Source organism: Alligator mississippiensis, chromosome 2 (genome assembly GCF_030867095.1).
Source record: "Alligator mississippiensis isolate rAllMis1 chromosome 2, rAllMis1, whole genome shotgun sequence".
NCBI lineage: Eukaryota > Metazoa > Chordata > Crocodylia > Alligatoridae > Alligator > Alligator mississippiensis.
Genome location: NC_081825.1, coordinates 76,460,181 through 76,487,055, shown reverse-complemented (window position 1 = coordinate 76,487,055; position 26,875 = coordinate 76,460,181). Strand labels below are relative to the sequence as shown.

General features: G+C 42.4%; 1 long non-coding RNA gene across 1 annotated transcript in view; it reads left to right on the top strand.

Annotated features, from left to right (window-relative positions):
* LOC109281616 (uncharacterized) overlaps positions 1 to 26,875 on the top strand; it is a 276,807-nt gene that overhangs the window by 34,814 nt on the left and 215,118 nt on the right. Inside the window, exon 2 of the long non-coding RNA XR_009459785.1 lies at positions 8,736 to 8,801. This is a non-coding gene — a long non-coding RNA (uncharacterized LOC109281616). The remainder of the gene's footprint in view (positions 1 to 8,735; positions 8,802 to 26,875) is intronic.

Below are 26,875 nucleotides of genomic sequence, written 5' to 3'. Positions count from 1 at the left end.
CTAACTTACATATATGTAGGCCTAAATCATATAGTACCAGTAAAACAGTAATATAGAACAGTAAAAATCCATATAAACATAATAATTATACAATATAAAGAAGGAGAAAAAACAAAACAAATACAACTTGCTACCAAAATAAAATGCTGAAGCTTATCCTATGTCTTAGCTCACTTATACTTATCTAGGGAATAGAGAGGGAAAGAAAAAGTCAGAAATGGTTGGGGAAGGGGAGCAAAACTGGGGGTTTTGCTACAGTTGCAGCCCTGCCCCTTTATTTCTTCTCTACTCCTGCTTTCCACATCAACTGTCCAATCCTGCCTTCCTCAAGCAAAGACCCTCGTCTCAGGGCCCAGTCTCTTTTACTGAGCCTGGCAGGCAGTAAGTAGCAGCTGCTGCATCCTCGTAACTTAGGGGTGGGCAATTATTTTGGATGGAGGGCCGCTTACCGAGTTTTGGCAAGCTGTCGAGGGTCTCATGGGTAGCCTCGCCCCTTGACAGGTGCCCCACCCCTTGACAGGTGCCCTGCCCCCTGGTTGCCATCTTGTGACTGGAAGTACCCCCAAACCCCTGACCTTTGCCATCAGAAGTCCCTCCCCTTGCCCCCAGAAGTACTTCTTTCAGAAAGGGGTTTTGCCATCTTAGAACTAGAAAAATAACAAATTATATTCCAAAAATTGAACATCGACAACATTCATTAATTTGATTTCAAAACTTATTTTTCTCCTGATTTACATACATTTGTGTAGTGTACACAGATGTGACTGCACAATAGCTTAAAATGAACTCTTACTCTTGTATATTGTGGGGGTGGGTATAGGCTTGTGGGGGGCTGTTGGCGTGTGGCTATGTGGAGTGAGGGAGCATGTGGGTGCATGTGTGGATATGTGGGGTATGGGTGGGTATGGGGGGAGGTTTGGCTGGGGTTTGTGTATGGCAGTGCGAGGGGAGGCATAGGTGCACGTGTATGGTGGGGTGTGCATGTGGGACTCACCCTATGAATATGCACACACTCTCTGCCCTGTGCCTGCAGACACACACGCACACACTGTGCCTGCAAACACGTGTGCACACGCACACACTTACACATGCACCCCTTCCCTATTAGCACGGTCCTGTGCTCCTGGTCCGGTGATGCAACTGGGAGTCACAGCCACCTGCTTTGACAGGAAGCCAGGGCCAGATAAATATTAATTTACTCATTTTTTTAGGGGCTTTGCAGGCTGGATAGAATGGCCTGGCAGGCCAGATGTGGCCTTCGGGCTGTATTTTGCCTGCCCCTATGCTAACTGTAGAGGCCAAGGGCCTGATCCTTATCTTTGGCTAAAATCCTTATCTGTTGGCTAAGGCTGGCTGAAAATTTCTAGTGTTGCTACAATATAAATAAACAACAGTAACGAGAAGAAAAGTTGATTATTGAATAACAATATTTTATTTAAGGTAAGTTTAACATTCTGCCTTTGGCAAACGTATGTACAGATATGTGCAAGAAACATAGATACAATGTAATATTCAACAGATGCGTTTTAGAAGAGGACAGATATGTGAATAAGTAATACCTTGTGAATTATCTGGCATATTATGTGATTATTATCTTCTTATTGTTTTATGGATGTACATAGTTTATAATATAAATTTGAAAAGTCTAAAATGAACATTTTTTTCTCTGTAGAAAAGCATTCTAATGAACATTACATTTGAAAAAAAATCTCAGATCTATGTTCTATGAAAGGACTGAGAAGTTGGTCCTGCATGTTTAAGTTGTATCCTTATTGTTTTTGGAAGACATTCATTAACAACAGATGTTAAGTTTGACTTTAAAGATTGAAATTTCACTGCAGTGATTGAGAGAATGGATATATGCCATGCATAACAGAAGGCAAATTAAATACAAAATCCAGATCCTGGTAGTAAACACTATACCACGATCTGGGGGAAATGATACTTCTGGAAAAGAAAATCTTTTAGGAAGTTTGGTAACAATTCTAGATGTGGATATGACTATGCAAGAAAAAGCAACAGATTTGTAATAGGTCAGTTGTTTATTTAGTTAAACAAGTTAAATTAAATAATTGTTTTACATGTCGGAAATATCTCTTTTTCCTCCCCATAACTAGAAGTTATTCTAAGTGATTCCTGTGACAGGTCTATACTCCCTACAAATACACAAGGAAAGATTATAAGTAATATGTATGTTCAGTGACTTAACTTCATTAACTTCACAGATGTCTGTTTATCTTCACAGTAGCAGCAAAGACACCATGCCAAGCTATTGAAATGATCAAATTATGAATCCATCTACTGCATGTAAGAAATGGCAAATGAAATGCCATATTGTCTCAGTGTCTGAAAACTAAAGTAAGTTCCAGTGAGGGGAAATGTGGTTACGAATCAATCCTTGCAATAAACAGAATAATCAGAAGCTTAAAAATGCAGGCATAATCAAATTCACTTGAAGACCAGATGGGACACGGGACTTCCTCCACATTTCACATTAGAAGATGTGTGTGTGGATTCTTAAGCAGAGTTTGTCATTATTTGAACTTGTGAAACATAAGCAGCAGCTGGTTTAGTACGCCCTATGCATTTAATTGTGTTCTGACAATTTTTATACCAATAAGAATCAACTCAACCAGGGCAATACATCATTTATAATGATCTCCAATCAGCAATGACACAGCAGTCATAAACACAACTGGCATGTCTTCCTTTGTCTCTGCTGTTCACTACTGTTCTTGAAAATAATAAAGAGGTTTAAAATATTTATATACTGAAAACATTTGAAAGGGATTAAAGTTGTTTAGCACAGTGGTTCTCAAGTTTTTTTGTACCAGGACACATTTATACACATCAACGGCCAGTCTTGACTCAGTGTCCCTCACTCCTGACCTGCTGCCCCCAGGCCCCAGCCCCACAGTGTATAGGGCAGGGGATGTGTGTGTGGGGCATGGGGGGGGGGCCCAAGCAACCTGTTGCAGGCTGGAACTCTGCCATCCTGCAAGAGAAAAGCCAGAGTTTCCAACATTTCTCTCCTTTAAAGGAGAATCCATTTTTTAAATATGTTGATCCATTTTTAAAGTATGTTCACAACCCTTTCATATATTCTTGTGACCCACTTTTGAGTCGCGACCCATGGGTTGAGAAGCACTGGTTTAGTGTACTATTCTTCTAACAAAAGCACAAGAACATGATTATGGAACAAGTCTCAACCTCAAAAGTGTTAGCAAATATTCAGGATTGACATATGTACACAAATTAAATTTGTTATGTGTTTATGGCAGAAGTGTATGCATATGCACTTCTGTCTCTGTATAAATAAGGATATGTGCACACATGTGCACAAACAAAAATGAGCTGAATGAGATTCTTATCATATCTCTACCTCTTAAACCAACAGTAATTACAATAACACAATTACAACAGAAATGAAAGTCCATCTTACAATGCAGATAATTTTACCTGGGTACCTGGCATGGGATTTGCTTTCATGGGCAGATTAGCTGGGCTAAGGACAGACATTCAAAAAGCCTAAGCCTGAATTGATTCAATCTTTGCAGGTTAGTCTAACCTGGCTAGGCTGAACTGGTTTCAAAACTGGACAGACATTCTCTGAGGAAATTCAGGGACATGCCTGCAGTGGCTCAGGCTAGAAGCTTGGGGGGTGCTAGAGCAGCCCTCCCCACCCTTCCAGTGCTGAGTTGAGGGGTGCGTGGCCAGGCTCTCTCATTAGGGATGTCTACCTGCACAGTCCCAGGCTTTCCCCTGCTGGCTGCTCAAGGGGCAGGAGTGTTGCCATCCCCCAGCTCCAGGCTAGCACTCTGAGGCAAGGGGGAGTGTGCAGTGCATGCATCTGTTGATGATACAGAGCTTTTCAATCTCCCTCCCTGCTTGGTCGTACTGTCTGCAGCAAACTGACAAGTGAGCAAGCCAGTGGGAGGAGGGGAGGAGCTGATAACAGTCTTTATTACCCTACTAGCAAAACAATAGCCGCTTTTCATTACTCCAAACTTCTTAAACAGCTTACCGGCTGACCTGTTGATTAGCTCCAAAAGCCCTAAGTGGTCACTGTTCTGTCTGTCTAGCCTAGTGAAATTAGAGAGAGAGACACACACAGACACCTCTTGGCATTAGCTAACATAACACATGCCTAGGATCCATGGGGCTGGGGTCCCTGCTGTGGGAGATGGGAGGGAGGGATTTTCTGCTTGAGCAGCGAGGGGAGTGGGTGTTGGTAAGCCAGGAGGAAGGCAGGCAGACCCTGCTGTATCTCCAGTCTCTGCAAGAGCCTTACATAGCATTAGCTAGTATACCACATGCTGGCTAGGGTCCATGCTGTGGGATAGAGAAGGAAGGGATCTCTGCTTAAGCAGTGAGTGGTGAGAGGGAGGAGAGTGGGGCACGGGAAAGCCAACAGACCCTGCTGTGCCTTCAAGCCTGTGCCGAGCTCCAGCCAGGGAACAGAGAGGAGGGTCCAGCCCTGCTGTGGAGCAGAGAGCCCCACCCTACCCAGAGAACATGCCGGGATGCTGGGGGACTCAAATTGAACTTAAACCAGCAAGGGGTCTGGGACAGACATTGCATAAACTGGTTTGACCCAAATCAGTTAAGTCTGATCCTACATTCAACGAGGTTTATCTCAAACTGGTTTCAGCCATTTTCAAGCTGGGTTATGTGCACTGAACATCTGTTCTGTTACATGTTTAAACAAGTTTCTCATCACTTAAACCAGTTTATGTGTAATGTCTGTCCCTAGCCCTGGTGTTAGATTGTGACTGGGGGAACAGGGGGGAAGTGTGGAAGGACATTCATTCTGAACAGTGCTTTCCATTTTTCTCTGTCACTGCATCAACATGTGTTTTTGTGCCATGGAACAAGAAGAGAGAGGTCCTTTCTGGTGTCCTTCAATCCCACCTTTGTCAGGGCAGGCAAGCTGCAGTATTGTAAAGTGCTGCAGTCTCAACATTCCCTTTGATACCAGGTCACTCATGGACAATTTGGTTTCTGTAGGAAGCACAAACCCACCAAGGTCTCCTCTTTAGATGATGTGACTGCACCACATCTGACACATACTAATAGGATAAATGTACCAGTTGGGATCTCAGTAATTAATTCAGAATTCGGCAAGCCATACCTTAAGTAGTTCTGTCTTACAGAAATATATTATTCCACATCACTGAATCTATTTGCATGAATGAATATCACTCACTAGATATATATTAGAGTAAACTTTCACTGTGACTGTAAGATGGACTATGAATATACAGTATGTAATCATGTAACTAGGAACCCTTTGCAAATTCTCTTATTTAAAATACAGTTTTGCAGCCTGCACATTTATTTTAATTGCAATTCCAAATTTGCTCACTAGGTGGCAGAACAGTATATAATTTGTCATGCATTTACTCTTGGAAATAAGTGCCTTAGAGCAGTGGTTCTCAAACGTGTTTGTTCTAGGACCCATTTGAAACGATCGATGGCCAGTCCCAACCCAGTGCCCTCACTCCTGACCTGCTGCCCCCCAGCCCATGTGTGGACAGGGAGTGGGTGTGTGGGGCATGGAGGGCCCCAAGAAGCCCCTTAGGGTACAGCCAGATGAGCATGGATGTGCGTTATGTGGCACTGCAAACATGTTTGCAGTGCCACATACCGCACAGTCTGGGGTTCTCTGCTCTGCAAGGGCACACTGCCCAAGCGTATGCTATTCTGTTTGGTTTTTTTTTTCTGAGGTATTTTTGACATCCAGGGGTAAAAAAAAAACATGGAAAAAAACCACAAAGCAGTGCACTTTCAGGCAGCATGCACTACTAAAAAGTGGATCCAGGCCACTCAGAGCTGCGCTGTGGCTGCTGGCCACACTTCACCCGGCGGGATCTCTGCAGCTACAGCTCTGGGAGGCCCCAGGACCCCAAGTAAGACTGCTGAGCCAGCACAGTGCTGGTCCCAGCCTAACCTATGCCACCCGGGGCAACGTGATGTGTGCCAAAGTGCGCATGGCATGGGCATTCCCTGAGGACAAGAAGTGGCGGCGCAAGGTGCATCACTGCTACTTGTCCCTGAGAAACCAAACGTCCATGCATGTCTGGATGTGCCCTTGCAGGCTGGAACTCTGCCAGCCTGCAAGGGAAAAGCCACAGTTTCCTATGTTTTTCTCTTTTAAAGTAGAGTTCGTTGATCCATTTTTAAAGTTTGTCTGCGATCCTTTCGTATATTCTTGCGACCCACGGGTTAAGAAACACTGCCCTAGAGCAGGGGTTTTCAACCATTTTCAAGCGGGGGAGGGGAGGTGTCCCCCACTTGCAGTGGTGAAACTGGAAATGCTGGCAGCAAAACCGGAAGCGCCGCCAGTGAAAGCAGAAGTGCCCCCACTTCTCCATGCCACTGGGGCCTTCCCAAGTACCCCCAGTGGTATGCGTACCCCTGGTTGACAACCCCTGCGCTAAAGAATACTGTACTTGAATATTTGGAACAAAGAACTGTTGATTAATCCATCATATTTTTGCTGTTTTAAGACCCAGTTAGTCAAGTACCACAAAAACAAGTTGACTTTTATTTAAAATCTAGGTCAAAGGAAAGCTTAAATTTTACCCAGGAAAAAGTTATATGGGCTTTAATAGGCTATACAAGGCCTAAGCAGCTCAGAGTAAAATGTTAATGAGGGCCTGAGGATCCAGTTATGTCCTTTGGAACTGCAGAATGTGTGTGTGTGGGTGGGTGGGTGGGGGCGGAATAAAAGGAGAAGCTCAGCTGGATGGGAAATTGACAGTATTTCTCAGATGGGACAGAACCCTGGCTGTGGCTAGGAATTGGAAATAGCTTTCTGACTAGGTCCCTGTGGAGCTGCCTATGTGTGGCTGGGCCTAAGAAGATCATCTGAATGATCATGTATTTGGCCCCTGTCACACACTCATAGGGCACACTTATCTTCTCCACCCCTCACTCCCTGCATCTTGGGGTTTTTTATGGGTTTTTTTGAGAACTTTGATGCTTTGGCAGATGTGGAACAGAAGAGAGAGAGATGAAAAGCTAATGCATGACTCTACTGATGCATGTGAAGTAGAGGGGACCACTAGAGACCAGTCAGGGTCAGTACAGCTCCTTCAGTCCAAAGGTGACACAGCAGGGAACTCTGCTTAAAGGTTAATTTCCTTTTCATTTTGGGAGTTCAAAAATGTTGCCCTAAAATGGATAGAGAAAATCTCAGCTATAACCATGCTTTGTGTAATTTGACTACTTTAATATTAAACCCTTCTTTTATTGATACCACCTTTTTATAAGACCAAACTGTTCTCTAAGTTGCTTTGCATACAAATAAAATATTTTTGTCTTGTAGATGCAATGTTCCTGCTTTTCAGAGTGACCTCATTTGAGGCTAAATGCCATCACTTCTCTCTGATCAGCCTCTGCTTTCTTAAATTTCATTATGTGACTGCAGTAGTTAATTTGCTGTATCTTCAATTGTTCATCCATTTTACCATAAGGCAACAGGCAATGTTTATGTTTAGAAGCCATTGTTTTCAAAATGCTTTAGTACACTGGGGTTTTATTGTGTTTGACCTAGCATTGGCTTGGACTGAACATTTTGTCAAATTGTTTCCGTTAGTCCAGTATTACTTTGGTGGATTGTGCCCCTACTGTAATTCTTAGGAAGATCCCCTAATTCTTTGCTGACCCTATTTTATCCAGTACATTACTTGGGGCTAGACTAAGTCAGTAATAGATCTCCAAGTTTCCTCTATTTATTATTTTTTAAAAGTGCACTGACTTAGAATTGTCTGTAGATAATCCTTAACATGTCCAATGTAATTTAGCAAAATTTGCTAACTACCCTGGACTTTAACTGTCTTTAGATTTTATGGTATTTTAGTAAAGGTAAAACATCTTAGTCTGTGTTAAGGACTCAAATCTGACAATCAAAATTATTTAGTAATATCACAAACTATAATACCATATTTCTTCAAAGGAATTGAGCTAAAACACAAAAGAAAAGGTAGGGTTATAAAATGCCATCCTTATTAAATCCTGACAGTGTGATAGCATTTCAAACAATGCCATTATTTTGTGTAGAGTTCTTCTGATTAGATTAGCTAATAGATTTGATGTCTTGCCCAGTAAAATCAAAGTATTTGTATATGTGGTCAAAACTAAAACTAGGTTATCATGAAAGTATTTGTGTTAGTATTTTATGCTCATTTTTGTATAATTAATATTCATTTTGGGGAGAAAAAAAGATTGGGATTCTGAACTATTAATCTGGATGATTATGTTATTAACATCTTGGGTGAATTTAGTCCATCTTAATTTTTTTGACCACGAAATAAAAAATGAGAGGTGATTTCATCACTAAAGGCCAACTTGTGAGCCTCTCACACTTAAGCAGTTACTCATGCAAATAACATTAATGAAGCCACTTCTATAGTTTAGACACTGCACACTGGAGGGAAAGCAAAGATTTCTTAATTTGACCCTAAATGAGTTTATTTTGGAGTAAAGTGCTTCCTTCCATAACTTGCAGCTATACAAATGAATTAATCTTGCATAGATTAAGACAACATTGTTTTAACTGAATTTCTTTAGAATAAACTGTTGTTTTTGCATCTGCAATTGAAAGTAGAAAACCTTCTGTACAAGAAGAATAATACACCTCTACAGGAAGAATAAAACATTCTCAACCTTTCTTGTGCTTGGATGCTGAAAATGTTATGTTGACTGACCTGGTTTTCTGTTTTCATTTACAGGGCCAATAGCAACAGACCCCAGGATTCCCCCTGCCTTCCATCTCATACACATCTACAGAGTGCTTAGTAGGTATAAACATAATTCTGACCGAACAGCATTTTACACTATGAAGAACTCATTTCTTGACTCAGGTGTGACTGCATGTGTTATGAACCCCACTATAACTTGAGGGGCTTAGGGGGTGTCATACAGGTTTTCTTACGTTTGTTTTCCTGACTTGGCATGCATGGTCTCATTGAAAAACCAGTGTTGCGTTGTGATTATTTACATCATTTTTATCTCTGTATGGATTATGTTACATTGTCTGTATGTCTTCATGATTTTGGACATGCTTTAGCCAAAGGAAATGAGGAATGAATGCCTAAGGAAAAAGAAACTGCTAAATATCTCTAGCTATTGTGCTACTAGAGGAAGAACAATCACCACTCCCAATCACAGGTAGACTCTTGAAATGGGCACCCAAGGTATTATCTGCCTATAATGGGGGGGATAAACACCCCACGGTAGCTAAGGCATCTCAGAATAATGAGCTATTAGCTAGAGGAATTCTAGCTGCTCCTGACAGGGCAGACATTTCTAAAGGATTCTGAGACTCCTCTAGAAGATTTCATCTTTTTACTGATTGCCTGTGGTGTAAAGCATGATCTTAGGGAAAGGGAGGTTCCAGGCTAACCCATTCTACAGAAAGGGGGACCTAAAGTTCTTTCACAACCCAAGGGAAGCCACCTGGAGCTGGCAGTAATTCCTCTGCTGTAGCTGTGAGATGTGGTATAAGGACAGTGGGGTAGAGGCTTAATAAGTGGGAATAAGGAGTTAAGACAATGAGAATAAGGAGTTATTCCAAGTAAAACCTCCATCTTTTCCCTGGGACAAGCAGAGAGACAGTGGTTTGAAATGTGGCACCCTGCAGATGGGGTTGTGACACCACATTTCATATATGGGGGAGAAAAAAAAAAAGACTTCAGGCTCTCCACAGTGCAGCTGGAGTCCATAAGAGGAAAATAAAAACAGGAGGAGGAAGCTCTTCACAGGAGCTGATTCATGGCTGTCAAATTTATCCTATTCCTCAGCCTGTTCTGTCATTCTTCTTACTAAATAGGATAGTCATGGATAGGGGAAGTGACTCAGGCCATGGACAGACATGCTTTTTGAAGCACTCCAAATGTCTTTGAAGCACTCTAAACAGTGAGAGTGCAGATGTTCACTCCAAAAGAAACACTAAAAAATGGCCAAAGTGCTTGGTATGATGCTTTAAAAGAGGAAAACCTTTGAAGTGCTTCATTTTGAAGCTCTTTCTGAAACATCTGCACCCTCCTCTGAAGTGTGATAGGGGACTGCTCAGTCCTCCAAAACCATGGATAGCTCTGCTTTACACTGCTTCCCCTCCCTCCAACAAAATGGGAGCAGAGGAGTGGGGTAGGCAAGCTAATGGGCACTCTGCTGTGTGCTCAGCTGTCCCAGGGAATATCTGAGGAGGAGATGCTCTCCAGCCCCTTAGCTGGAGAGGACTTCTGCTTCATTCTTTTGCATTCTACGAAGCACTTTGAAGCATTCTATGAAGGGGGATCTGCATGGTGCTGAAGTGTAAAGCGAGTTACCCTGTCCTTATTACAGTTGTCCTCCCCTCATGCTTTTATTCCTTTCTCCACACTGGGCCCCTCACTCCTCTGACTAGGACTTCTTTGGCCATGCCACATAAAGTGGCCTTAAATTATTGCCTCCTAGCTTGCTGTGCCTCATTTCTTCCACAGAGCCTTGTGGTGACTCACTTCTCCAGCTGGATTCCATACTAGCTCTATTAGAGAATAATGAATCCTACTTGAGACTTCAGCTTAGGGGGAAAAAGAGAAGCTACCTGGAAGAAATAGAGGTGTAGATGGGGAACTTACAAAGACCCTGCTATGGGATGAATAAAGGGAATGAGATGTATGGAGAACCTGATGTGGTAGAAGGGAATATAGACCACTTTGCCATAAGGATGAAGGGAACATGGAGGTAATGTAGTGAGGAAGGGAAGGTGTGGAGGAAGGTAGTCATATGTAGATTGTGAGCTGTTGGGAGAAGGTAGAAAAGGAGAACACAGACCTTGCCATAGGAAGTGGGAAATATGGAGGGAAAGGATAAATTTTAAGGAGTCCCAGATATGTGCAAATGTACCCACCTACAAAGTTCATGATCCCTTAATAACAAGTACAAGAAAACAGATTTGTTCTATGCTTGAAACACTTCATCAGTGCATACGGCTTAAGTTAAACTATAAAATACAGATTAGCTTGGAGTTGTATATCTGCAGTCTTGCATTCTTTGCTCAAGTCTAGACATGCCTGGAATGAGGTCTGACATCTATTATCATCCTTTCCTGTATATCCCTCCTCTACGTGACTGTGATAGATACTAAGAAATATGTCTCCGAATGTATCAACTCTGGTTCTAGTATTGTAAAAATCCATGCATGCACCTAATCCTCAGTGACATGCAAAGATTCTGGTTCTCATGATTTCATCATGAGCCTTGAGATTTTGGGTATTTTCTTTAAAGCCGTAGCTACTGGTTCCATGAAATGAAGGAATATTAGCTTTTAGTTAGGGAAAAAAACAAGTTTCTAGACCTTCTAGTTGCAGGGAAAATGTGACTCCAATGGACACTAAAGTAACTCCCCTACAATATCTGTGTTTTAAAGCTTTATGATTCTTAAAACAACCTAACGATTTTTAGGAGCCTGATTAACGCATGTTTGAACCCTTGGAGTTGACAGTGCTGTTCATGAGCAATCTCAAGGAAGCCAGTGGAATGTTTTAAGCATATGCATGTTTTCAGGACTGATACTTTCAGCTTGTAATTTGCATGGGGAGAGTGGAGGATGCAGGGTATGGGGATCCAGAAGGGGAGAAGGAAATAGGGGAATGTGCAGGATGGATGGGAGTTGGAGCAGGGGTGGTGAAAGAAAAAGGTACCCATAGAGGAGTTGTGGTGAATAGTAGTGGCAGGGGAAACAAGATATTGGAGTACAGGAGTGGGGGGGATATTGATTTCAAATAGGTAATTCTTAACATTGCTGAGATGAATATATTTATCTCTTTTGGTAACTGAAGAGTTAAGTGTTCTATAAGGTATGTGGGAGAGGAATGTGTGTGTGTGTGTATGAGGAAATATTCCTTGAATGTAACAATTATGGTACTCATATTTTATACAGTAGATAATTAAATTGATCAGCAGCTACTACCAAAATTCTCAGTAGATTTCAGCATTGATAATAGCAGTTCTTGATGTAGCATGTAACTGGTAATGACAAGTAATCACTATAGCTTGTTTTTTCTTTACATTTCGATCTATATTTATTGAGCCAAACAGCACTTCTGATGCACTTCACCAGCATTATGATTTTGTAAATCGTATGAAGCGGAATGAAGAAAATCAATTGCAGCAGAGATATCAAAAGATAAAAGCAGCTACAGAATAGACAGTTATAATTTATCATAAAAAGGCTAGATGATATTTGATTAAATAATAGTTCAGGATGCTTTACATTTCTTTAATTTGTGAGCATCAATAAATAAAATATATTTGTGCTGCCATTTTAAGATAATTTAGATACATTTCATTGAAAAGCATGTTATTAAAGGGGACTCTGATTAAATAAAATTGCTTTAACAAAATTTGTGAAGTGTAGACTGAATTAAATTGTATCAAGCAGAGATTAAGAGTAATGAAAAAAAATGCTATTTGTATATTTTTACTTATAATCATTGAGGCATGGTGAGTCACAGTGACTAAATTGCTGATTTTTTTTTTGACACTGACTTTACTCATAATTATTTACAAAGAAGGAAAATTATATTACATAGTTCATTAGTAGGACCAGTAATATTAAAAATGTCACATCTAGGTTAAAATGGTCTGTATGTATAAAACATTTGATGGTTTTATTGGTAAACTTGGAGATATCCTGTTCTGTAAAACAATGTATATTTATAAAACTGTAGTAGGCATAGTTTGCTGAAAATGAAAAGTCTTAGTGCTAGGGGGCATGTGTTTTGGAGATGGACAAAAAATTGCCCATGGAACATACTGATAAGCTTTTATAAAGTGCCTAGTTGGCTTCCATGTTCTACTGCTATCTCAAGGCTTAATATTGATAAAAACTTAAGAAGGATAAATTTACCATAAAACTTTCATGTATAAACTGTAGTCAATGAAAGCTATTTTGAGTCCAGATTTTTAGAAACTGCTTCCTATTTCGCACGTGCAGTCTTATAGATATGGTAAGTCAGTTATCTATCTAAACTGCCTTATATACAGGTGAGGTTGGATATTACAATGACTTCCCTTGTACTCATAATTACTTGTACCCATAATTGGTTTTGGGAATGTCATTACTGATAAACAAAAACAACTTGATTGAGCACTATGGAACTATATTCCAGTAAGATTGAAATCAAACACAACAAGTTCAAAGGATTACCACAGTCCAAAGTTATGATGGATTTAGACAAGGAGCCTACATTAGAAGGTTTGCAGACAGCCATTGAATCGATTCCTAGGTACAAGGCATCCGGCAATAACTGTTTGCCTGATGAAATCTACAAATGTGCCAGTGACTAATTACTTGGAAACTTCTTGAAGTTTTACTGCTCTGTTGGAAAGAGAAAGTGGTACCACCAGATTAAAAAGATCCTCGGTTTGTATGATTATATAAAAACATGTGGAATAGAAGCAACTGTGACAACTATAGAGGTAACTCCCTGTTGAACATCAACAGAATTTTTTTCACTCACATCTTGCTTCCTAAGCTGCAATTTCTAGGTGAAAGAATCTATCTTGAAAGTCAATGCGTTTTTTGCTTGGAATGCTCCACCGTTGATAAGATATTTTTGGTTAAACAACTGCAAGAGATGTGTAGAGAAAAATGAATACCACTATACATAGCCTTCAGTGATCTGACAAAGGCCTTTGATACAGTCAGTAAACAGGGCCTTTTTACTATTCTGAAGAAACTGGGTTGCCTTGCCCCAAACTGTTGAACATTCACTCATTACATCCAAGTATGAAGGCAACTGTAGTGTATGAAAAAAAGAATCAAATGTCTTTGACATCAATGTCACAACCCAAGGGTGTGATTTTTGTTTTGTGTGTGCTTTGGCACCACTGAATTATTTTCCCGCCAATTTGTAGCTTTCTTTGCAGTGTGCATTTCTTCTTTGCAGCACAGAGATGCACGGTGCAAAGAGTTCCTGCCATTTGTATTATAATTCGAGCCCCATTATTGGCTTGCATGAAATTATTCACACGTGGCGGCTAGTGATTGGCTTGCTAGCCGTATAAGAAGCTTGAGTGGTTTCCGCCCAAACTGGAGGACTCCACGAACACCAGGAGGAGGAGACTTCATGCTGTGTGAAGATCTCTAAGCACTGCGGAGCCTATCGGACCCAGCGCATTTCAAGCAGGCAACAGAGATCTGATCAGCCTCTAGCCTCTCCCCGTCGCCGTTCGCAATCCTCGACGTATCCCTCTCCCTGCGCGCAAAAGGATCCACGGAGCCTCGACAACTCCGTGGGAGTGATCCGAATATTGTCGTAGTCCTCAAACAAGGATTTAAGCGGAGCTGTTCCTGGGAAACTGTCCAGCCTACACCGCGACCATCTTCGGTGTAAGTAAACAATCTTGAATCAACCATTACGCATCCGTGACTAATTCTAGCATGCCGCCTGTTTTCTATGACCCAGCGTGCCTGGGCTGCTGGCCACAGCCCGCGTGGCATGAAAAAGGGCCCGGATCGCTCCCGGCCCACACAATCAAGAGGGTGAAACAGGGGTGTGCTTTACCCCTGTTCTCTTTAACATCTACTTTTCAGTCCTGTTTCTGCATGCATTCAAGGACAGCAATGATGGCATTTATCTTTGAACCTGACTAGACGGAGGCATGTTCAACACTGAAAGGCTTAGAGAAAAAAACAAGGTGAAAGAGCTGCTTCTGAGAGATTTTCTGTTTGTGCATGATTCAGCCTTGGTTGCCTAAAGTGAATCTTCCCTACAAAATCTCTTGGGCAGATTTTCAGAGTCATGGAAGAGCTTCAGGTTGACAATTAGTGTCAAGAAGACTACGATCATGTGCCAACAACTGGAAGAAGCAATACTTGATATCACTCTGGAGGATAAATCCCTTGGTGTTATTGACAGCTTTTGCTAACTGGGTTCTGTGAACAGTAGGAATATTGACCTTCAGACTGAGCTGACTAACAGAATTAGAAAAGCAGCTAAGAATTTGGGGCCATTACAGACATGTGCATAGAATAACAACAAGCTGTCAATTAGGGTAAAGATGCGAAATTATGAGACTTGTGTACTCTCATCTCTGTTTTATGGTTCAGAAAAGTGGACTACATATGCTAGGCATATCAAGAGACTAAACAGCTTCCACATGAGATGTCTGCATAAGATCCCAGAAGTAAAGTGGGAAGACAGAATACCAAACAGAGAAGTGCTAGAGTGTTCAGGACTGACACATTTAGAAACTGCTACCAAGAAGAGGAGGTTGTGATGAATCAGCCATGTCAGGAGACTGGGAGGAGACCATATCCCAAAGAAAGGATGGTAGTGAGATTTGAGATTTTATGGTTTTATGGAGATTTGAGATGGCTCTAGAAATTGGAGTCACCACCTTTGAACGCCTTTCATGACGTGAACAAAATGATATGAAGTCACTCATCATCAAAGTAGAAAGCTGGGAGGAGTGCTCAGAATCCCATCTGATCTGGAGGGAACATCTGGCACTGGGTGCGGCTCAACATGAAGTCACTTTGATCCAGAAAATGGAAGAAAAGCAAGAGAGAAGGAAGAAGCATACTGTAAATTTAGACTCCAACTCAGACAACACATGGATCTGTGAAACTTGTAACAAACTGTGTCACTCTCAAATTGGGCTCATCAGCCACAAATGGATATATCAGGTGTCTGACTAGACTTCTTACATGTACACCATGATCCAGAGGATTGACTGTTTCCTACTAATTGGTTTAGGCATAAGGGGAATAAGTCACTGAATCACAGAATCACAGGGTTGGTGGGGAATACAAGGTCACCTAGTCAAAACCTCTGCAGAATGCAGGATGCTCTTTTCCTGTAATATCACAGACAGCCTACTCTGCCTCTTCCTGAAAACCTCCAATGAAGGAGGTTTCCGATGAAAGAACATTTTTAGGCATCTTGGCCTACTGTCCTGCTGTTATGTAAGGAAATGTTTTTAGAGTTTTAATCTAAATCTGCTTTGCTTTGGTTGAAACCCATTGCTTTGTATCCTGCTCTCACAAGGGAGAATGGTTTTTCCCTCTTTTTTCTATGGTAGCCTTTAAAATAGTGAAAAATGCTATAATGTCCTCCCTGAATCTTTTATCCAAACTGAGCATGCTTACATCTTTCAGCCCTTCTTCATGTGGCTCATATTCCAGCCATCTTTAATCATTTGTTGCTCTGCTCTAGATCCTATTCTGGGTCTTCTTAAATGTATGGAGCATGGAGCTACATTACTTCCTGTGAAGCCTAACCATTGCTGAGTAGAGTGGAACCATGACATCCCATTTCTTACACAAATATACCTGCTATTGCAGCCCCAAATTGCATTTGCATCCTAATATTATAAAAGTCTTAGTCTGCTTGTCCATAAGGCTTGATTTGCACTCTGATTGGCTGACTGAAGCAACCAATCAGAGTGCTAGAAGAACTTTCAGACAGGAGATGACATGGCGGAGTGCTGTCATGATGGTGGGGACACAGGGGACGGAGTAGGGGCAAGGGCGATGGAGTGGGAGGTTGGGGGGGGTTATTAGATTTTCTGTATGCATTCATTCTGGTGCACAGTTGTTGTTTGGTTTCTCCTACATATTTTCCATCAGCGCATTTGGTGCACTGGATGAGATATATAACATTTCTGGAGGTGTAGATGTAAGATCCAGGAAAGATGATGGTTCCACTGTGGGGTGTGGTTATGGTGGGACTGGTGGAGATGTGTTGGCATGTTTTGTATTTCTTGTCCTGGCATGGTCTTGATCCATTAGGTGTGGTTTGGGTCATAGGGAATTTCTTTCTGGTGATGAGGTTAGTGAGGTTTTGGTGCTTGTTTAAAGGCTAGGATGAGTGGGTCTGGAAAGATCTCTTTAAGAATTGGGTCTTTGTCTAGTATGGTGTAGATGGTGACGCTTTAATGCAGAATAGATTAACCTGAATCTGTGATTCACTGAAATTCACACTCTTCTCAGGAATGGTACTGCCTAGCAAATTCTCTCCCTTTCCAAATGTATAATTTTGTTTTTTCTTCTCTATGTTTAGTACTTTCCATTTGCTCTTGTTGAATTTCATTCTGTTGTCTACTTCCCCATTCCCCAATCTGTCAAGCTGTTTTTCATTTCAAATCCTGTCCTACAGAATGTTTGCAAACCTTCCTGAATTGATGTTATCCTCCAACTTGATCAAGAAGAAATTAAACACTAATAAAAGTACTAAAAACCATGAAATTGACAACATACCCCCTTTGGAACTGCACTTGAAACTTCCTGCTGTCTGACATTTGATCCATTTTAGTTGCTTTCTGCTTGTGGTTATTTAGCCAATTATGTATCTTCCTAAGAGTCATTCTATCTAGTCTGCATTTCTTCACATTCTTCTTGCCCTATTAACTGTTTTAAATTTTGTTCCAGTAACTTCTTAGGTTTTGAAAGCAAGGTGACCAGTTCATAATTCCCCGGATCCTCATTTTCCCTCTCTAAAGATGGTAGCTATGTTAGCCTGCATCTGGTTTTTGGGGACCTTGCTTATCACCCATGACTGCAAATACTGTTGCCTCTAGCACCTAGACTTCTTTAGCCACTTCTTGCAGTGCCCTGGGATGAATTCTGTCAAGCGCAGCTAACTTAAATTAATTCAGGTTTGTCAGGAGTTCTATGATGTGCTTTTTACATATGAGAGTCATGCCTTTTTCCTTGTCCATATTAATTTTTTACAGTACTTGGTCACAGATTTAGTTGTTATGAAGACTAGGGGAAAAGTCATTGAGCAGATCTGCCTTCTTTGTGTTTTCTGTTAATATATTATCTTCACTATTCAGCAGTGGACCCATGGCTTCCTAGGTCTTTTTTTCTGACTGACATAATTATACACTCCCATCTTATTGTGTTTCACATTCCTTAACACTTGTATCTCTTCTTCCTTTTCCCTTGCTTTCCTGATTCTGTCCCCCCATGCTCTTGCTACTCCTTAACATACTTCCTTAGTGTCTTACCATTTTTTCCATTTCCTATGTTTCTCTTTATTTTGAGGTAGGTAAACAGCTCCTTGTATAGCCAAACCAGTGTCCTAAAGTTCTTATCTTTGTACCTTGTTGGAATACTTTCCTGTTGAACCCCAAAACTACATTCTTTAGGAACTGCCAGCTCTCTTTGACCCCTTTTATCTTTCAGCCTTGCTCCCCATGAGATCAGACCTGCTGCTTCTCTGGCATGATTAAAATCTGCCCCTTTAAAATCCAGTCTCCTTGTTTCACTATTCTCATATTTTCCATTTCTCTTGTTGATGAATTCTATCAAACTTGTTATCAGTTCCTTCCGAGTTTTCTATGTTTTACTTTCACAACCAACTCCTCCTTATTGGTCAGAACAAGATCCAAGACAGATAAATTGCCCTCTACAGAAGTTAACAACCTACTGTAATATAATGTGTAAACTGAATGTAATGCACTGCAATGTGCAACAGCAGGGGGAGCAGCCCTGCTGAGTGGATTTGGACTACAAATTCCAGGAGATCCCAGGGGAAAGTCTTGCAGAACTGTGCTGACTGCATGTAGACTACAACCCTCAGAGACACTGGGGTTGGAGAGACAAAAGTGAAAGAGCAGAAAGCACTGGTAGGGTGCAGAATGTAGCAAAAGAGTATGGGACACAGTGGCAAAGAGGAATGTGTGGCTAGTGATCCTGGAGGAGTCACAGAGCTGGGACTTGGATGTGGAAGCACGTGCAGACTGCAGTTGAGTGCTCTCAGGAATGGAGACTGGTTTAGAACACATCCAAATGTGTGCAGGGTTTAAGGTTTCTTGACTGTATATACCAGGGTGGTAGTACTCACTACCTGTTACCTGTTCTTGAGTAAATTCACCACAGTGTTCCTGTTTATTACCTGTTACCTAGTTCCTAAGTGTACCTTAATCATATAAAATTAGGGTTGTAAGAGGCCTCAGTAGGTCATCTAGTCCAACACCCTGCTCCAAAGCAGGACCATCCCCAACTAGATCATTCCAGCCAGGGCTTTGTTGAGCTGAGCCTTAAAGACCTCCACAGATGAGGTTCCACCACCTCTCTGGGTAACCTATTCTAGTACTTCACCACCCTCCTAGTGAGAAAGTTTTTCCTAACAGCCAACCTAAATTTCCTTTGCTGCAATTTGAGACCATTTATCTTTGTTCTGTCATCTGTCACCACTGACAACAGTCTGTCTCCATCCTTTTTGTAATCATCCTTCAGGTAGTTAAAGCCTGCTATCAAATCCTCTCTCAGTATTCTCTTCTGTAGACTAAATAATAGGGCTGTGTGACGCTTTGGGCACTGATTCAATTTGGAGGAGATTTGGCCCAATTTGGTGGCTGAATCTCCAAATCCAAATCAAATCAGGAGACCAGTAAAAAGGTCTGAATCGATTCAAAGCTCTCTGAATCAATTCAGAAAAGATTCGGAGAGCTTCAGAGATTCAGGCAGTCCCCGCTCACGGCCACAGGGAGCTGGACCTGGACTCTGTGTTGGTAAGTAGTGGGTGGAGGAGGTGGGGCTGGAGGAGGAGGGAGGGCACCCTGTGGGGACCCCCAGCAGACTTAATTGCCTGCCTGCTCCACCAGCCCCCCTGAGCGCCCCCTGACCTCTACCCACTCTCCCAGCCCCCCCACCCCCAAGGCTGCCCTGTCTGGCCCCAGCTCTTTAAAAAAAAAAGAAATCCCACTCATTGGCTGCTGCCAGGCAGGCAGGACAGCCATTGATGGGCCTGGGAGAGCGGGCAGGGGGTGGCGCCTGTCCGATTTGGAGATTTGGCCAGTTCGGCAGCCACCAAATCGCCAAATCAATTTGTGACAGTGATTTGAATCACCAATCGAATCATTGTCTCCTGAATCAGCTGAATCTGAAGCAAATATTAGCTGCTTCACACGGGCCTACTAAATAAGCCTAGTTCCCTCAGCCTTTTCTCATAAGTCATGTGCCTCTGCCCCATAAACATTTTTGTTGCCCTCTGCTGGACTTTCTCCAACTTGTTCACATCCTTTCTGTAGTGGGGGGGCTCAAAACTGGACACAATATTCTTTATTTTCCTATACCTGTTCCTTTCTCTTTAGCCCATTGATTTGTCACTCTAACCCCTAGAATTTTCTACATAAAAGTGGGAACAGAACTTCCTTTTTTGGCTTCCTCTGCCAGTTCCTGAGGGTTTGGTGTACTACTATACATCTTAGGGTTTTTCTTTATTATTCTTCTAGTAAACATTAGGAAAATTTTTAAATCTTGTATTAATACTGAAGAAGAGACTCTAGTGTCCAAAAGCTTCTTTTCCAACTTTATAGTTGGTCTAATAAAGTATTTCGAAAGAACCTTATTCCTTACGTATTTCCTGGACCATCATGGGTACTACACTCCTATCATTATAATCAGACCTTAGTATCTTACATCTAGATTTCCAGGAAAAGATGTATTTATAATTTAATTAAAGACTCACTGGCTCCCCAGCCTCCTAAATTTCCACAGCCTGGGATGCCATGTGGCCTGAGAGTCAGGTAGCCCTGGGAATAGCTGGCTCAGGAGTCTGGACATCTCAGGGTTGTGAAGCTGAGGACAGTTTGCATAGCTAAATTACCTTCCAACCATAGACCCTGAAAGCTTTTGCAACTGCTGACCAAAGTGGACATGATTTTCAGTTTTGCTGCTGCCCATCAAATTGCAGCAGTGGAAGTGAAAAGAATCATGTCAAGTCACTTTCAATCAGCAGCTGCCAGGAATCTTAGGGACCATATTTCACTTATGAAACATCAGTTTTCTATGTTTTAGAAACTAAATACTATAGGATTTTAGTTCCATGAAAACACCCTTGACTTCTGGGATTTTTGTCCCAATTAGAATGATTTCTTTTTTTTTTCCTGAAATCACAAAATGATTAAGAAATGGTAATTTAGCTTCCCAGCAAGTTCCACTCTACCTCCCAATTTGCTAAGCTCTTCTGAAAGCTACACATGCAATTAAAAAAGCTCAGTAAACTCCATCACAGTTTGCACCAGAGTCAGCTGTTCTTGGGTGCAGCATATTTACATGTGCCCAGCTGTTTGAGCTGGTGCAGAGCTGATCCAGGCTGGCAACAGACTTAGGGGGTAAGCCCTAGGCTCCAGATAGTAGCATCAGGCAATAGAGGGGCTGGCTGGGGCACAAGAGTGCTACAGCATAGGGCTAGTTGGCAGGCAGCCCTTGCACTGTAGCACCCTTGTACCACATCCAGCGCCGGTCATCATCTACATGTATATTTTGGAACGCTAAATGACTCTGCCATAGGATAGTACTTTTCCCATACAGTACTATCCTACAATGGAATTAATTAGCTAATTGTTCCCTAATATGGGCTCACATGTAGATGGTGATGCTTTACTGTGGAGCTAATTAGTCAACAGTAAAGCGCACATGTAGATGAATTCTCAGTCAATAACTGATACAGCAGTAACACCTAACAGCACTTATGTTGAGGGTTTGATGGTTGTCAGTGGCCTTGATAAAAATGGGATATTTGTCAGCTTGTAAGTGGAACCTGATTATGCCTTTTAAGGTACAGGCGTTTAGTAAAGAAGGCATGCTGACTCAATTGTTCTTCAGAAGGATACTGTCTTCTGCTGTCAGGCCAGTGTGGAAGGAAGCATAGCACTGTCTCTTTTGACCTCTCTTGCAGTTACTAGTGCACTAAGTGTTGCTAACAAATAACAGGCTTACTATTTGGAGAGCACCTAGTTTAGGCTGCAGTTCTCTTATGGAAGGAGGGTGTGAGGGATTTGGGACACTCCCTACATTAACTTCTGTTTTATAATAAAGTGTACCACAAAGCTGCTTGAACTCGAGCACAGAATGCAGACCCCTCTCCTGTTCAAACCAGCTTATCACAATAGAATATGTGCAACCAAGGTAAAGAGTAATTGAATCATAAATCAGCAGTAATATAGAATTCTGCCTATTTGCACAGCCTTACTTGAGAAGCAATGTTAATATACTTGGTACAAAACATGGCATTTAGTATGTAAAAGAAAAAATGTGATTCTGTATTTGTATTGTATTACCTTTGTATCAGTTACTGAACCGGCTGGACTAACAATATGGAAGACCTGGGGCCCACATAATGGGCATGCCTTAGGGCCAAAATGTCTGGAAGTCTGCCTCTGGGAGTGTAAATGGATGTCACCAAATTAAATGGGTCAGCTGTGCCAGGATGTGTCCCGGTGCAGCTGATCTGCTTTAGGGTGAAATACACACTGCCTGTTGTTCAACTCATTGATCTTGCGAAACAGCAGGAGACATGTTTCCTGCTTGCAGAAACAAGCTTCAGGGAATATCTGGGGTACATCTCTGTAAGCAGGGAAAGCTAATTCTGGTGCAGTCCAATCAGCTGAATGGCAGCCCCAGCCCTGTGACTTCACTGGAGTATCAGCATGTGCCCAAGGAATCCCAGATGGGAGAGTCTATGGGCCTCTAAAACCCTTCTGGGGTTTTAGAGGCCCAATCCTGCTGACCTTGCAACTTTTCAGGTTACACAAGATCTGGTTCTTAAAGCCCTGGGAGTGCCTGCCTGGGGCATCTAGAGAGTGTGAGCTCAAGGCTGACCATGCTCTCCTGCCTTGAAATGGACAAAAATTGGTTTTGAAAACAGTAGCACAAAATAATACCATCTCTATCATGGCCACAAATTTTGGGCATTTGTAGCACCAGAAGGGGCATGGATGTCTGTTTGCTTGTCCATTTTGCACAAGGCTGCATCTCTTTACACCCTTGGACTGCAGTAGATCTTGGCACCTTGATCTTAAGAGTACTGGCCAGAGCTGGCATACCTAACTCTCCTAGTATCCTTGATGTGGAGCTGAGGTTCTGAGAGCTTGTAGGTCTCTTGATCTAGGAATCTCCAGCCTGGAAATGATCTCACCTGGGATGACAGACAAGGGGTGCACCAATAGAGATTTTTGGGGCCACTACCAATAGCCAATTTTTAAGGAGGCTTATCAGCCCATACCAGTCCGAGTTACAATACAGCGTGGAATGCTGCATGCAGCTGGTAAGTGTGTTGTGGTGGAAGGGGAGGGGGGAAGGAAGGGGTGTAGGGGTGCAGATCAAGGCCCCTGCAGTGAGGGAGAGAGTGGGGCTGGGGCAGGCACTGCCCAGCTGGGGCAGGGTGGGGCATGGGATAAAGTTATGCCTTGTCTTGAGGGCGTGGGGTGGGGGCAGGGGGGGGGTCCCACCACTGTGTGCACCCTGGGCAAGGGTGTGTGAGTGCAGGGCTGGCCCACAATTTTTGGGACCCCTGCAAGAAATTCTTTTGGGGCCCCCTGCCCTGAAGAAACTGGTGGCAGTGGGGGGAGGAGGGGGTGGTGAGCGGCCAAAGAAACCAGTGGCAGCAGCAGCAATGGTGGCAAGCGGCCAGACGTGAAGCCGGCATCAGTGGCCAGTGGCTGGATGCAGTGGACCCCCTTAGTGATGGGGCCCCCTGTGGCTGCAGGTTTCGCAGTATAGGATGGGCTGGCCCTGGGTGTGTGTGCCCCCAGTTCTGCATGGGGTGGGGCAGCTGCTGCTGCAGGTTGCGGCTGGGGCTGCGCTGGGCTCTTCCTGGTGGGGCTGGGCCGGGCTGTACTTGGGGCAGGTGGCGGCAGCACTGGGAGGGGGCTCCAGGGGGGGCTGCAGCCACCCAAAAATTCACCGTGGCTCCCCATAGCCCCCCTCCCAGCTCCCCCTCCTGCTCTGTACGTAGCTTGGCCCAGACCTCACTAGGAAGAGCCTGGCATAGCCCCAGCCCACAGCGGTAGACCCCTTCCCCACGCAGATCGGGGGGGCACATGCCCCCCATGTCCTCCCTGGGTGTGCAAAGTGGCAGAAGCTGTCCCCCCCTCCCCCCCCGGATTAGCTGCAGCTCCATCCCATGCCTGGCCCGGCTGGGCAGCACCTGCCCCAGCCACTTCCCCAGCCCTATGCCCCCCCTCACCCCAGGGGCCTTGATCTACCTCCACGCCCCTTCTCTCCCCCCTCCCCTTCCACCATAACAGACTTACCAGCTGCACACAGCTCTCCAAGGTGCTGAGCTGTGCTTCTCACTGCCTATGTGCTGCGCTGTGGCTGTGTACATAAACAGGCCATTTATCAGTCGCATTATCAGCTACATCAGGCTGATTTCTGATACAGCCAATTTTCTTTATATCGATACTGATCCAATATCAGACTGATCCAGCACCTCTACTACAGATACTCAGTTAGTCTGCCTGGCAGGCCTGTCTGAAAATCATTGTTCAAATGAGCTGGCAGGAAATACACTATACTGTGTCTCTTTCACCAAAATTTAGTTGAAACAAAAACATATTTCGGTGTTGATAGGTCAGCACCTTCTGGTTAAAAAAAAATGTAAGTAGCTCTAGATGCAAGTTTTTATGTAATATCTGGCAAAGAAGGGTACAGCAGGGGGTGCTGCGTGCTGAATGTTTTTTGAAATTGGCCCCTGCACTTCAGGGTGCTTGAGCCCTTACAGCTCCTGAGCTCTTTTGTAACTCTGGACTAATATGTTTAGAAGACTCCACAAGCTGTCTGCAGAAGATATGAGAGTCAAGTACTGAAGTGCATCTTCTGGTTTATTCACCTTTGAGCTTGGCAAGACTCAGAATTTTGGCTTAACAAGGACTGTGCAAGAATTGATCAATGACTTCAGGATTCATCTCACAGACTTAACTAGCCCAGGTCACCATATAGGTTTTCTTACATAATTTGTGTGTCACTAACCCTGCTGTAAAAATGTACGGGAGATAAAGAAATAATTTTTGTTTTAATATTCTGTTTAGCAGTTAGAATTGATGTTTTTTAGATTAAGCTTTGTAGACAAAAATGATAAGATGATCCATGGAAAGACAAGGAGAGTAAAATTGAAAACCTTGTGCAGCTAGTAGCAGTGATACTTAGTTAGATTAGTTCATTTCCGGACTCAGTAGGAGCCTCAGGTTCTTTTTTTCTTGTGAAGTCTAGGTCTGGCTGCCTCAAAATTACCTACATCAGAAACAATGAGACCGCTGTGCTAAATAATGCTATTAACGGTGTGTCTTAAAATGTGTTCCTTTCCTGCATCTGGCAAAAAATACTGGTTGGTTCTCATCTGTGCATAATGTCGAGGTACACTTTAATTGAGGGCTTTTCTTTGGGGATCGTGTGCATTCTGAGGGAACAGAACTCCTATTATCTGCCTAGGAATATAACAAGGTTGACAGTGTTGTCACATAGAGATACTGAAATGTTAATTCATGCTTTTGTGACATCCAGGGCTAGATTACTATAATTCTCTACATGCAGGGCTCATTCAGCCCTCCTTTCACAAAACAATAACTTGTACAAGAATTTAACTGCTGAGATTTTAAACGTGCACAATAGCTGGTCATCATATGTCTCTGTACTGAGATCTCTGCATTGACTGCCATTTAGGTATTGGATTGATTTTAGAAACCTGGTGATGTGTTTTAAAACACCACATGTATCTAAATGAGTTTTTGGTTCCCTATTGTCCAAGCCCAATTTTACTCAAGTGTAAAAATGTTGGGCTTTTATTTGTTCAGCACTATGATTATAAATCACTGTGTCCCAAAGCTTTTTCATGCAGCTATGGAATGCACTTTGCCAGCAGAGATTCAGAATGTCAGTCCTGTCATTGACTTGAGGTCAAGACTATAGTGGGTTGTTTAACTTAGCTTTCTCTCAACAGCAGCTCTCTCTGTGTTAGGACATATTTAATGAAACAGAATATTCTAAGACTGTATTTTTTTTTAACTATTTCACTATCTGGTTTCCTGGCATTTTACGGAGATTTTTCCAATGCTAATAATAATGCTATATGAACATTATTCTTGGTTTACCAAAGTACCTAAGAGCCACAATAAGACTATATTATATACAAGCAGACACATTAAAGAGTTAAAAATACACAAAATCTGCTTAATATCATGGGGCATAGAAGGACATGTCCAGTTTGCATATGGAGAGACAGCTTAAGCAATTCATGAAAGTGAAAAGATTATGGTTACACAATTCTCTTCTCCAATTATGCACTCATACAGTGTTAGGTGCCATCTGATTTAGGCTGCACAGTAGATGCACTCCCTGCCAACATCTTGATGATTCTTAACATGAAAGCAAGACAGTACTTCTGCTAAATTAAAGCTCATAAAATTTGTTTCTTGATTGGAATCAAGGACCCAATTCAGTCCCTGGTTACTGTAGCATAGACCTTATCTGTTCCTATTCCTCTTTTCTTTTGTTTCAGCGTTTTCCCTGTGTCAACATTTGAGTCAATATTTTTTAATTAAAGTACCTCTGGATGCATTGCTGAGTGCATCATCAGAATAATCTCATTTTAGAATTTTCCTACAACTGAAAAAGTGTGGACTGTAGGATCATTGGGAAAGTTAGACTTGATTAATAAGCTTTGAAAATGAAGTTCTTATTCAATTCATTTGTATTTCTTTTCATAACTTTCCAGGGACACTGTAGATCCCTTTGCTGTTATTCTCTGCTGTTAGCTTTTGATAACAGTCAATATTCAATTAAATATCTATAAAGTCCTTTTCTAAGCAGAGGTGGTACATAATTCTGTCATTTAAGCTACTCTTCCTTGGTAGTGGCAATTCTGTGCTATTGTTGCAAATAGAGAAAAGTTGTCATTCTCTGTCCTTTCTTAGGCTATTGTAGATGATATATGGCAGAAGGTAAACACAGTCATATACACAGGTATGGTTCAATACTCTATTATTAACAGGCCTGCTGCAGTTCACATCTTGTGCACTGTGATAAGTAGTACCAGCACTGCTGGGCAGCTCAGGTTAAAACTGAAAGGAGATGGGCCATTATATCCCT